The sequence below is a fragment of the Canis lupus genome, chromosome 7, assembly GCF_003254725.2.
Source record: "Canis lupus dingo isolate Sandy chromosome 7, ASM325472v2, whole genome shotgun sequence".
NCBI lineage: Eukaryota > Metazoa > Chordata > Mammalia > Carnivora > Canidae > Canis > Canis lupus.
The window spans coordinates 43,285,542-43,293,835 of NC_064249.1; the positions used below are offsets into that span (position 1 = coordinate 43,285,542).

General features: G+C 55.7%; 2 long non-coding RNA genes across 2 annotated transcripts; one reads left to right on the plus strand and one right to left on the minus strand.

Moving 5' to 3' along the window:
- Nucleotides 1-661: 661 nt before the first annotated feature.
- Nucleotides 662-2,285, minus strand: LOC118355266 (uncharacterized). The gene is made up of 4 exons (XR_004817376.2): nucleotides 2,074-2,285; nucleotides 1,606-1,724; nucleotides 1,023-1,107; nucleotides 662-889 (listed from the first exon to the last, which is right to left on the minus strand). It is a non-coding gene; the product is annotated as an uncharacterized LOC118355266 (long non-coding RNA).
- Nucleotides 2,286-5,253: 2,968 nt separating this feature from the next.
- LOC112648261 (uncharacterized) lies at nucleotides 5,254-7,706 on the plus strand. The gene is made up of 2 exons (XR_003128871.3): nucleotides 5,254-5,469; nucleotides 7,402-7,706. It is a non-coding gene; the product is annotated as an uncharacterized LOC112648261 (long non-coding RNA).
- The last annotated feature ends 588 nt before the right edge of the window (nucleotides 7,707-8,294 follow it).

Sequence of the window (8,294 nt, forward strand, 5' to 3'; positions counted from 1 at the left end):
TGGGAGCAGAGTGTCACAGCCTGGGTGGCTTATCAACCTCGTGGGCCTGGAGCTTGGAGGTGGAGGATCAGGGCGCCCACACGGTAGGGTTCTGCGGAAAGCCCTCTTCTGTGCCGTCCACCACCATTCCATGCCGTGTCCTTGCAGGACAGAGAGCACAGAGGAAGCAAGCTTCCTTGCATCTCTGCTAACAGCACTACCCCCAGCCCGGGGCCCCATCCCCATGACCCCATCTCGTCCCACTCGCCTCCCAAAGTCCGCACCTCCTCACGGCATCCTGTGGGGGTGAGGTTTCAACATATGACTTTGAGGAAGACACAGGCACCCAGTGCCTACTGGCCACGTGCCCTTCTGTGCACCACATCCTCACACACCCACTAGCGACTGGTTTGGGCTCCTCGGGAGCTGGCAGAGAGGGGTGATGGCTTAAGCTTCTCCCTGGTTTCACACGCAGCTGCACTAACCATCCCTCTGCCTGCAGGTGGGTCTCTTCAACTTGTGTGGGTCATCCTGAGGCCCAGCATTGGCCACTCCACCAATGGGGGCAAATGACGGCAGGGCGGGGCACTTGGGCGGGGCCTTGCATGTAAGTTTCTTTCTTTCTTTCTTTTCTTTTTTTTTTTTTTAAGATTTTTATTTATTCATGAGAGACACACAGAGAGAGGCAGAGACACAGGCAAAGGGAGAAGCAGGCTCCCTGTGGGGAGCCTGATGTAGGACCCGATCCCAGGACCCCAGGATCAAGCCCTGAGCCAGAGATGGACGCTCAACCACTGAACCACCTGGGTGCCCCTCCACATAAGCTTCTGCAGGCTCCCCTGGGTGACCAGCTGGACACGGAGACGTGCTGACCTTTACAGTTTCTCTCCTTGGGGTAAGGCTGTAGGCCCTGGGGAAACATAAGGATGGCCTCCAACTTTATTTTGTTCGGACATCAAAGACAAGTGGCTCTCTGATCTTTATGGGGAGACACGTATGAACAGAACAGTGGGCTAAGGAAAAGCATTAAAGCCAGGACTTACGTAGGCTATTCATTCCTTTAGAAGGCAGGAAGCTAGGTGCTCGTTTGCAAGGCGGGGAAGGCCAACAGTGAAGGAGAAAACGGATCTGTTGAAAGGCTATCATAGCTCAGAGGACTGGTGGGAATTGGAGAGCCAGCCCCAGAAACCAGGGAGAAACCCAAAGAGGTAGGACCTCAGCCTCCCTGGCAGCCTCCCCAGCAGCCTCCCCAGCATCCCCAGCAGCTCCCCTGGCAGCCCCCCAGGCAGTCCCCTGGCAACCCCCCCCCAGCAGCCTCCTCAGCATCCCCAGCAGCCCCCCACCCCGGGAGCCCCCCAGCAGCCTCCCCAGCAGCCTCCCATCAGCCTCCCCAGCAGCATCCCCAACAGCATCCCCAGCAGCATCCCCAGCAGCTCCCCAGCAGCATCCCCAGCAGCCCCCCAGGAGGCTGCCACTCGGTTAAGTGAATGTCGCTGTGTCCAGGTGCGAAGTCACAGCAGGAGCGTCAGAAGTGCCAGGGCCACAGCGCTGGTCTCCTGCTCTAGCTGCCGAGATGCGGGAAGGGGGTTCCTGGCCCTCTGAGTGTCTGCTCACCCGCATACTCACCTATTGGAGCTGTATCCCAAGTGGAGAGTGCCTGAATACTGCAGCACCAAAAGGCGACAGAGGTCAGGTGCAGTCAGTGGGCGTGGCTGAGGACAAGGTCCCCTTGTCATTCCTCTTACCTGTTCATACGAAAAGCAGCATCCTTATGGCTTCTGATTCTTTTTTTTTTTTTAAAGATTTATTTATTTATGATAGACAGAGAGAGAGAGAGAGAGAGAGAGAGAGGCAGAGACACAGGAGGGAGAAGCAGGCTCCATGCCAGGAGCCCGACATAGGACTCGATCCCAGGACTCCAGGATCACGCCCTGGGCCAAAGGCAGGCGCTAAACCGCTGTGCCACCCAGGGATCCCCTGGCTTCTGATTCTAACAACAGGGTCCAACCAACAGTTTGGACAAAGGCCCTTGTCTACGATTTCGGGATTTTTGAGAAATTCCTGGATTGTTTCCCATTTTCAGTCCCTCTTTACCACTGCGAAGGACGGCCCGATGGGCTTGCCAGAACTTAGGAGGCTGCTTTCCGAGCCTTTCTGGGCCACTGGTTCTCTGTGTGACCTTGAAAAGAGTCACCTCAACTCCCTAAATCTCTATTTGATCATCTGGAAAGCGAAGGGGTGGGTGACAGGAGCCCCGGGATGTCTTCATGCTGTCACAAGGTGGGAGCTCATGCTTCCGCAGCACGGAGCACTTGCAAGGGGCCTCATTTCCCAACCAAGGCCGTCCTCGTCTCTTTCCAGGACTAACGTTGCCCAATACGCAGGATGTGCATAAACCAAGGCTGTGTGGTGTAAATATTGTTGAGACTGACACCAATCCAGATCCAAAATAACCCACCGACCACGCCATTCTATAGCAAGCACACAAGGCGACACACGGGAATGCTTCCCCTTTTGTCTTTCCAATGGGGATGCACTCGCTGAATATTCTATTTTCATGCACACATATGTGCAAGCACGCACGCAGGCCTGTACACGCATACCCACGGGCCTGTGTTGCCATCAACGTGCTTAGGGCTGCATATGGAATTATCTCTGAAAAGCTTTATTTTTCATGGGTTTTGCCTTCATTGCAGACACAGGACGAGTTCTTGGGCTTGCTTTCCATTCCCAGTTTATTTTTCGCTTTATTCTCTATGCTGGATAGGCCACCTGCCCGTGGACATGGCAGCGAACATCTGCCTACAGAATAAGATTTGGCTACGCATTCCAGACACCAGACAATTGGTTCTCTCTGGGGTGACCATCTTCTCTCTGCCCCCCATCCCACTGCCCTTCTGTGGAGGAGTGTGGAAGAGGGGGAATCGGGGGTAGGAGTAGAAGGCGATGAAGTGGACATTTGTGGGACCATGAGTAGGTATGTGTATCTTCTTCTCAAGTTTCGTCTGAAGATAAATTCAATCTCCATGACCCGAGTCCATGTTGCACACTTCAGGTACCCTGTCTACATGCATGTGACCCGGTCACATGTTTTCCCCCTGGAACAGAGCTCCTTGAGAATCTCTGCAGTTCTTCCCTAATTGACACAGAGCCTGGCCCCCAAGAAGGTCTTAATAGACACAGCATTGATAAAGAATGCTGCCTTGTACTTGCACTTTCCCATCAGCAAATTGCTGTTCTGTGGGATTTCATTTGATTGATAAGCTCACAGTTGTCTCCACTCATCAGGTGAGGAGGCTGAGGCGTAGAGAAGTCGAAGATGTGGTTCTGGCCAGAGGCAGGGAAGCATGTGAGGAGTATTCCCCGCTGGCTCGAGCTTGTCCAGGACACTGCCTGGAGGACGGCGGCTCCTCTCTCCCCTAGGTAGACTGGAGCTCAGCTTCTCAAACAGCCTGGTCAGTCAGTCCCAAAAGATTTTCAGAAATCATTCTAGAACCTTTGCCTTGGTCTCTCTACCGTATCCAATATTTCCTCTCTATGCCAATTATTCTCCTGATGACAGCTCTTCTTGTTGCCCTAGGAGGCCACGCTGCTGATGGACCCAGACCCTGATCATCAAATGCCAACACCAAGGCAGCAGGGAGATCCTGTTCAGTATGGGGTCCACCCTGCTTCCCTCAAGTCCTGTCCGTCCCCCCTCACCACCTGGCTCAGGATGCTAACAAGGGTGGAAGGGAGGTGTAGTTAGGGAAGCTGGCCGTACACCTGCAGTGCTATTTCACTCAGGCAGGCCCAGGGATTCATCCGTGTTCCCTCCTGTCCTCCCTAACTCTCCTTGGATTTCCCTCCACATGCCCCTGACCCTCTCCAACCCTCTAGGAGGGATAGTGATGGTGGTCATAGCTCCAAGCACACTCCTCTGATCCCCACCCCACTCCCATCATCATCTGCTCCTTTCTCCTGCCCCCCCTCCAACATATGTGCCTTCCAGAGGCTTCCTTGGTAAAATGTATTGTCAAACCACACTGGCCTTCCAGGAGCTAGCCCTTGGCAAGGACCTTGTCCCCAGGACCCGATAGCCAGTCTAGCCTTAGTTTTGTTGACTGGGTCTCCTGCCCCATGCCTCATTTTCAGAGGGCCACACTAGGGCCTGTTTCCTGATGCGTCTCTCCTCCAAAGATCAGAAGTCCACTGGATAGGGTCAGTGAATAAAATATAGGATACCCAATTACATTTGAATTCCAGATAAACAATAATCATCTTTTAGTTTAAGTATGCCCTGGAGATATACCCATAGTAGAAAAATTATTTGTTATCTGAAATTCAAATTCAACTAAATATCTTGTATTTTCATTTGCTAAATCTGGTAAGCATACCAGATGGTCAAGGGGATGTGCTCACTTGAAGCATCTCCTGGGTACATGGGACCCCACATAAAGAGCCCAGAACCCACTTCTAGGGCCTCTGCAGTTTCCTTTCCTATGGGTGTCTGGTTCCCCTTAGTATGTGTACGTCTAGGCCTGAGGGGTAGCCTGGAGGCACCAGTTCTAGGCTGGGGATGGAACCTGGACTACAGGCTGGATGTCTACACATGCTCTGGAAGTCTCGCATGGGGAGGCAGGAGCCCAAGGTGGGGCAAAGGAGGGGCAGACCACAGGCCAGGGGCCACCAGCCCGCTAATGTTCAGGGTAGGCCTGCCAGCAGCCTCTTCCCTGGAGCAAAGTCATGCAGTGTGCACCTGTTACACTTCCCAGCTGCAATAACATGCACACAGGACAGTGGGGTCCCCTGAGTGGGGTCCCCTGGGAAAGGGCGCCTGTTTGCCAGCCAGGTTGAGTCAGGGCCACGGTGATGGGCTCCCTCAGGCTCTGCTATCAAGCCACTGCTGGCTTTCTTGTTCAGGAGGATATCCAGACCACAGACGCAGAGAGCCTGGGTGGCACATGGCATTTAACGACCCTCCTGCCAGGAAGCTGCGTAGGCTCTGGCCACAGCCCTGAGCTTCAGTTTCTTCAAAGATAAAACCAGAAGGGTCCTATCTCTTGGATGGTTGTGAAAATTAAGGTGATTTGGCAAAACTAGGGAGCCAGTAAAAAGATTAGTGGTTCCCAGGGACTGGGGGAGGGCAGGTGACTGGGGAGCCCTGGGAGCTGTAGGGCAGTGAAACTGGCATGATAGGATGTCGTCATACACTTGTCAAATCCCATCGGCGGTACAAGGGCAGGAGTGACGTCCAAGGTAAACTATGGACTTGGCGCAATAATGAGTCAGCCTAGGTCCAGCCATTGTAGCAAATAAGCCACTCCGCTTCCCGGTGACAATAGGGAGGCTGTGCAGGGGGAGGGGGCACTGGCCTCTGCGTTTCTCAATTTTGCTGTGAACCCAAAATCGTCCTAAAAAAGTAGTACGGTGCTGAATGCCCCAGGGCCTTCCCTAGTTCTCCTAGCCATTCAACAGACATGACTGAGCTTAGGAGCTCATCTCAGAAAGGTAAGTGTTCCTCTCGAGCTAGAGTGAGACTCGGAGATTTCTCCCCAGGAGAAGAAAGCACCGCCACGCGTCACACAGACAGAAGGGTGGCCCGCCAGGGGGTCGGGGGCCGACAAGACCGGTGGGCGATGCGGTGGGGGGATGCAGGGGCTCCCCGAGTCTGTCCCGGCCCCAGGAGCAGAGACAAGAGTCGGGGAGCGGGACGGAGCGGGCTGGGCTCCCAGGCGGGAGGCTTGGATTGGCAGACGATCGCAAAGGGGCCCCGGGCCGAGGGCGTCCTCCGGTGCTGGGGCAGCCCCGGGGCGCTCAGCTGGCGGCCCAGGTGGGCGGAGGCGGGGCGCCGCGGCCAGGGGAGAGGATGGGGATCGCAGGCCGGCCCGCCGCGCCCCCGTGTGGCCGCCGCGCGCAGCTGCACCGCGCGGGGAACAAAGCGCTGGGCGGGGCGGGGCCGGCGGGGCAGCGATTGCTGGGGCGGGCCGGAGGGGCGGGCCGGGAGGGGCGGGGCCGGGAGGGGCGGGGCCGGGAGGGGCGGGGCCGGGAGGGGCGGGGCCGGGAGGGGCGGGGCCGGGAGGGGCGGGGCCGGGAGGGGCGGAGTCGGGAGGGGCGGAGCCGGGAGGGGCGGAGCCTTGCGGGGGCTGGGGAGCGGGAAGCGCTGGGCTCCTGCGCTGTGGCCTCCGCAGGGGTCTCGTCCCCCGGAGCACCCCGTCCCGCTCGAAGGGAGCTGTGCCTGCAGTCTCGGCTGCTGGAGAGTCTTCGGAGGGGGGCACGCGGCGGGGAGGGGGCTGTGACACCCCAGCCGCCAGGCAAGGTCGCCTCGCGCCCCCGAAGCTCCAGCGTGAGCCCAGAGCAACTGGGAGAGACCCGATTGTGGACAGTGTGATGCCAAGAGACAGAAGGGCCCACTGCCTTGGAACCGAAGCGTCCGTTCATTTAGGGAGCTCCAGGAGAGCTGTGCTAGAGGAGTGGAGAGGAGAGAGAGAGAGAGAGAGAGAGAGAGAGAGAGAGAGAGAGAGGTGGCCCCAGGCTCCCCTCCTCCCTCCGAGGCCTCTAATTTGTCCTGAAGTTAGCAGAGATGCAGAGAAGCACATGGGAGAGGGTCCCCCACCCAAAGTTCGTGGGCACACAACCTGGAGACCCCTCTGAACAGTTGCCATCTCCAGAGCAAGGGGGACCTCTCCTGTCCAGGACTCTAAAGTAACCTGTCACAGTTTGTGCCCTTGGTCCTTGCCCTGCCCCCAGAGGCTACGCCTTGTCCAGCACCGTCTCAGGAGGAGGAAAGGCCACCTCCCCCAATAAAACCAAACCCAGAGCTGCCAAAGTTGGCAAAGGGAGAAGATTCTGGTGAGGATGGACCATGGGTGCTGCCACTCCTGGTTCAGGGCTTCCACCCAAAATCAAGCATAAGACCTCTCCCCTAATCTCCCTGCTTGGCTGAGCGCAGGCTGGAACATTCACTAAGGCCCGACTGGGAGCTGTGGTGGGGGCAGAGGGAATTCAAGGACAATGGAAGAGAAACAAATACAGATCTTTCGGAATCTACACCCTCTGCCTTCAGACACAGAGCTTCTTGGTCAGCTTTCTGGGCCAGTTCATCTTTCCTGCATGACCCACATCCCAGGGGGGCCACAGCAGGTCCCCTTCTACCTCCAAGGTCAGTCCCAAGGAGGGAAAAGATCCAGAAAACCTCCTAGGAGCACCCACCTGTCCCCCCAGAAACTGATACCCCAACAAGGTGACCCCTCAGACCCCAGCAAGACAATCACTTCAGCCTAGGACACACACACACACACACACACACACACACACACACACTGAGCCAAGCTCCAGCATTCAGTTGGGAGGGCTATGCACTTGTTCTTTTGCTCAGAGCCTATGACCACGGAACTCCCATCTACCTCAGCCCTGCCCCTCTGCCTGAGTTCTTGTTCACAGGGCCCTGTGAACCCTGAAGCCAGCATTTCCATTGAGGATACCGATGGAGCACCCACCATGTGCAAGCCCCTGTGTGAACACTTTGGACCATCCTGTCTGGCCCGGTGGCTTCTTTCCCAAGCTGGAGCCTGAGAATCTGCTCTCACTCAAACCTGCCCCTCCCCCTGCTCCCCAGCTTCTAGCCTCAAATACCACCCTCTTCCTCTGGTGGTTGGTTCCTCAAAATTACCACCCTGTCTCACTACTGGCCTGCCTCAGCAAGGTGCAGGGTGTCATTAGCAGTTGATTAAATACCAGAGCTTGCGGTGGTTTGCATCATTTTTGTGGACTCTTAGACATCCGGCCTTTGCTTAAGAAGTAACTTCTCTAATGACCTGCTTTCTTGGAGAAACTCATCTTGATTTAAATATCCTAGAACAGAGCACACTTGCTCTGTAAAGGGCCAGGTGGTAAATCTTTGAGGCTTTGCAGGCCATACAGTCCCTGCTACAAATAAACTCTGCCCTGGTAGTAAAAGCAGCCACGGATGATAGGTAAATAAATAGAGACAGCTGTGTTCTAATAAAACTTTATTTACAAGAACGAGCAGTGAGCTGGATTTGGCTCCCTGGCTGTAGATTGCTTCTCCCTATTCTCCACCTATAATATGTATTTTGGCCTCACGGCTTAAGCAGGCAGATGAAAAGACCTCAACACGGCCTCAGAACACTGGGTGAAAAAGCTAGGCCCAAACCTCATGGCTCAGTGATCCCCAAACCTCAGTTTTTTCACTTAAAAATGGGGCTGATCATGGATGTATGTGAGGAAGGATATCACTCCACATACACTCTCAGAGGCCTCTGCTTTGGGCTGGAATTAGCCATGGCAGGGAGATGTTGGTGAGCACCTTTGTA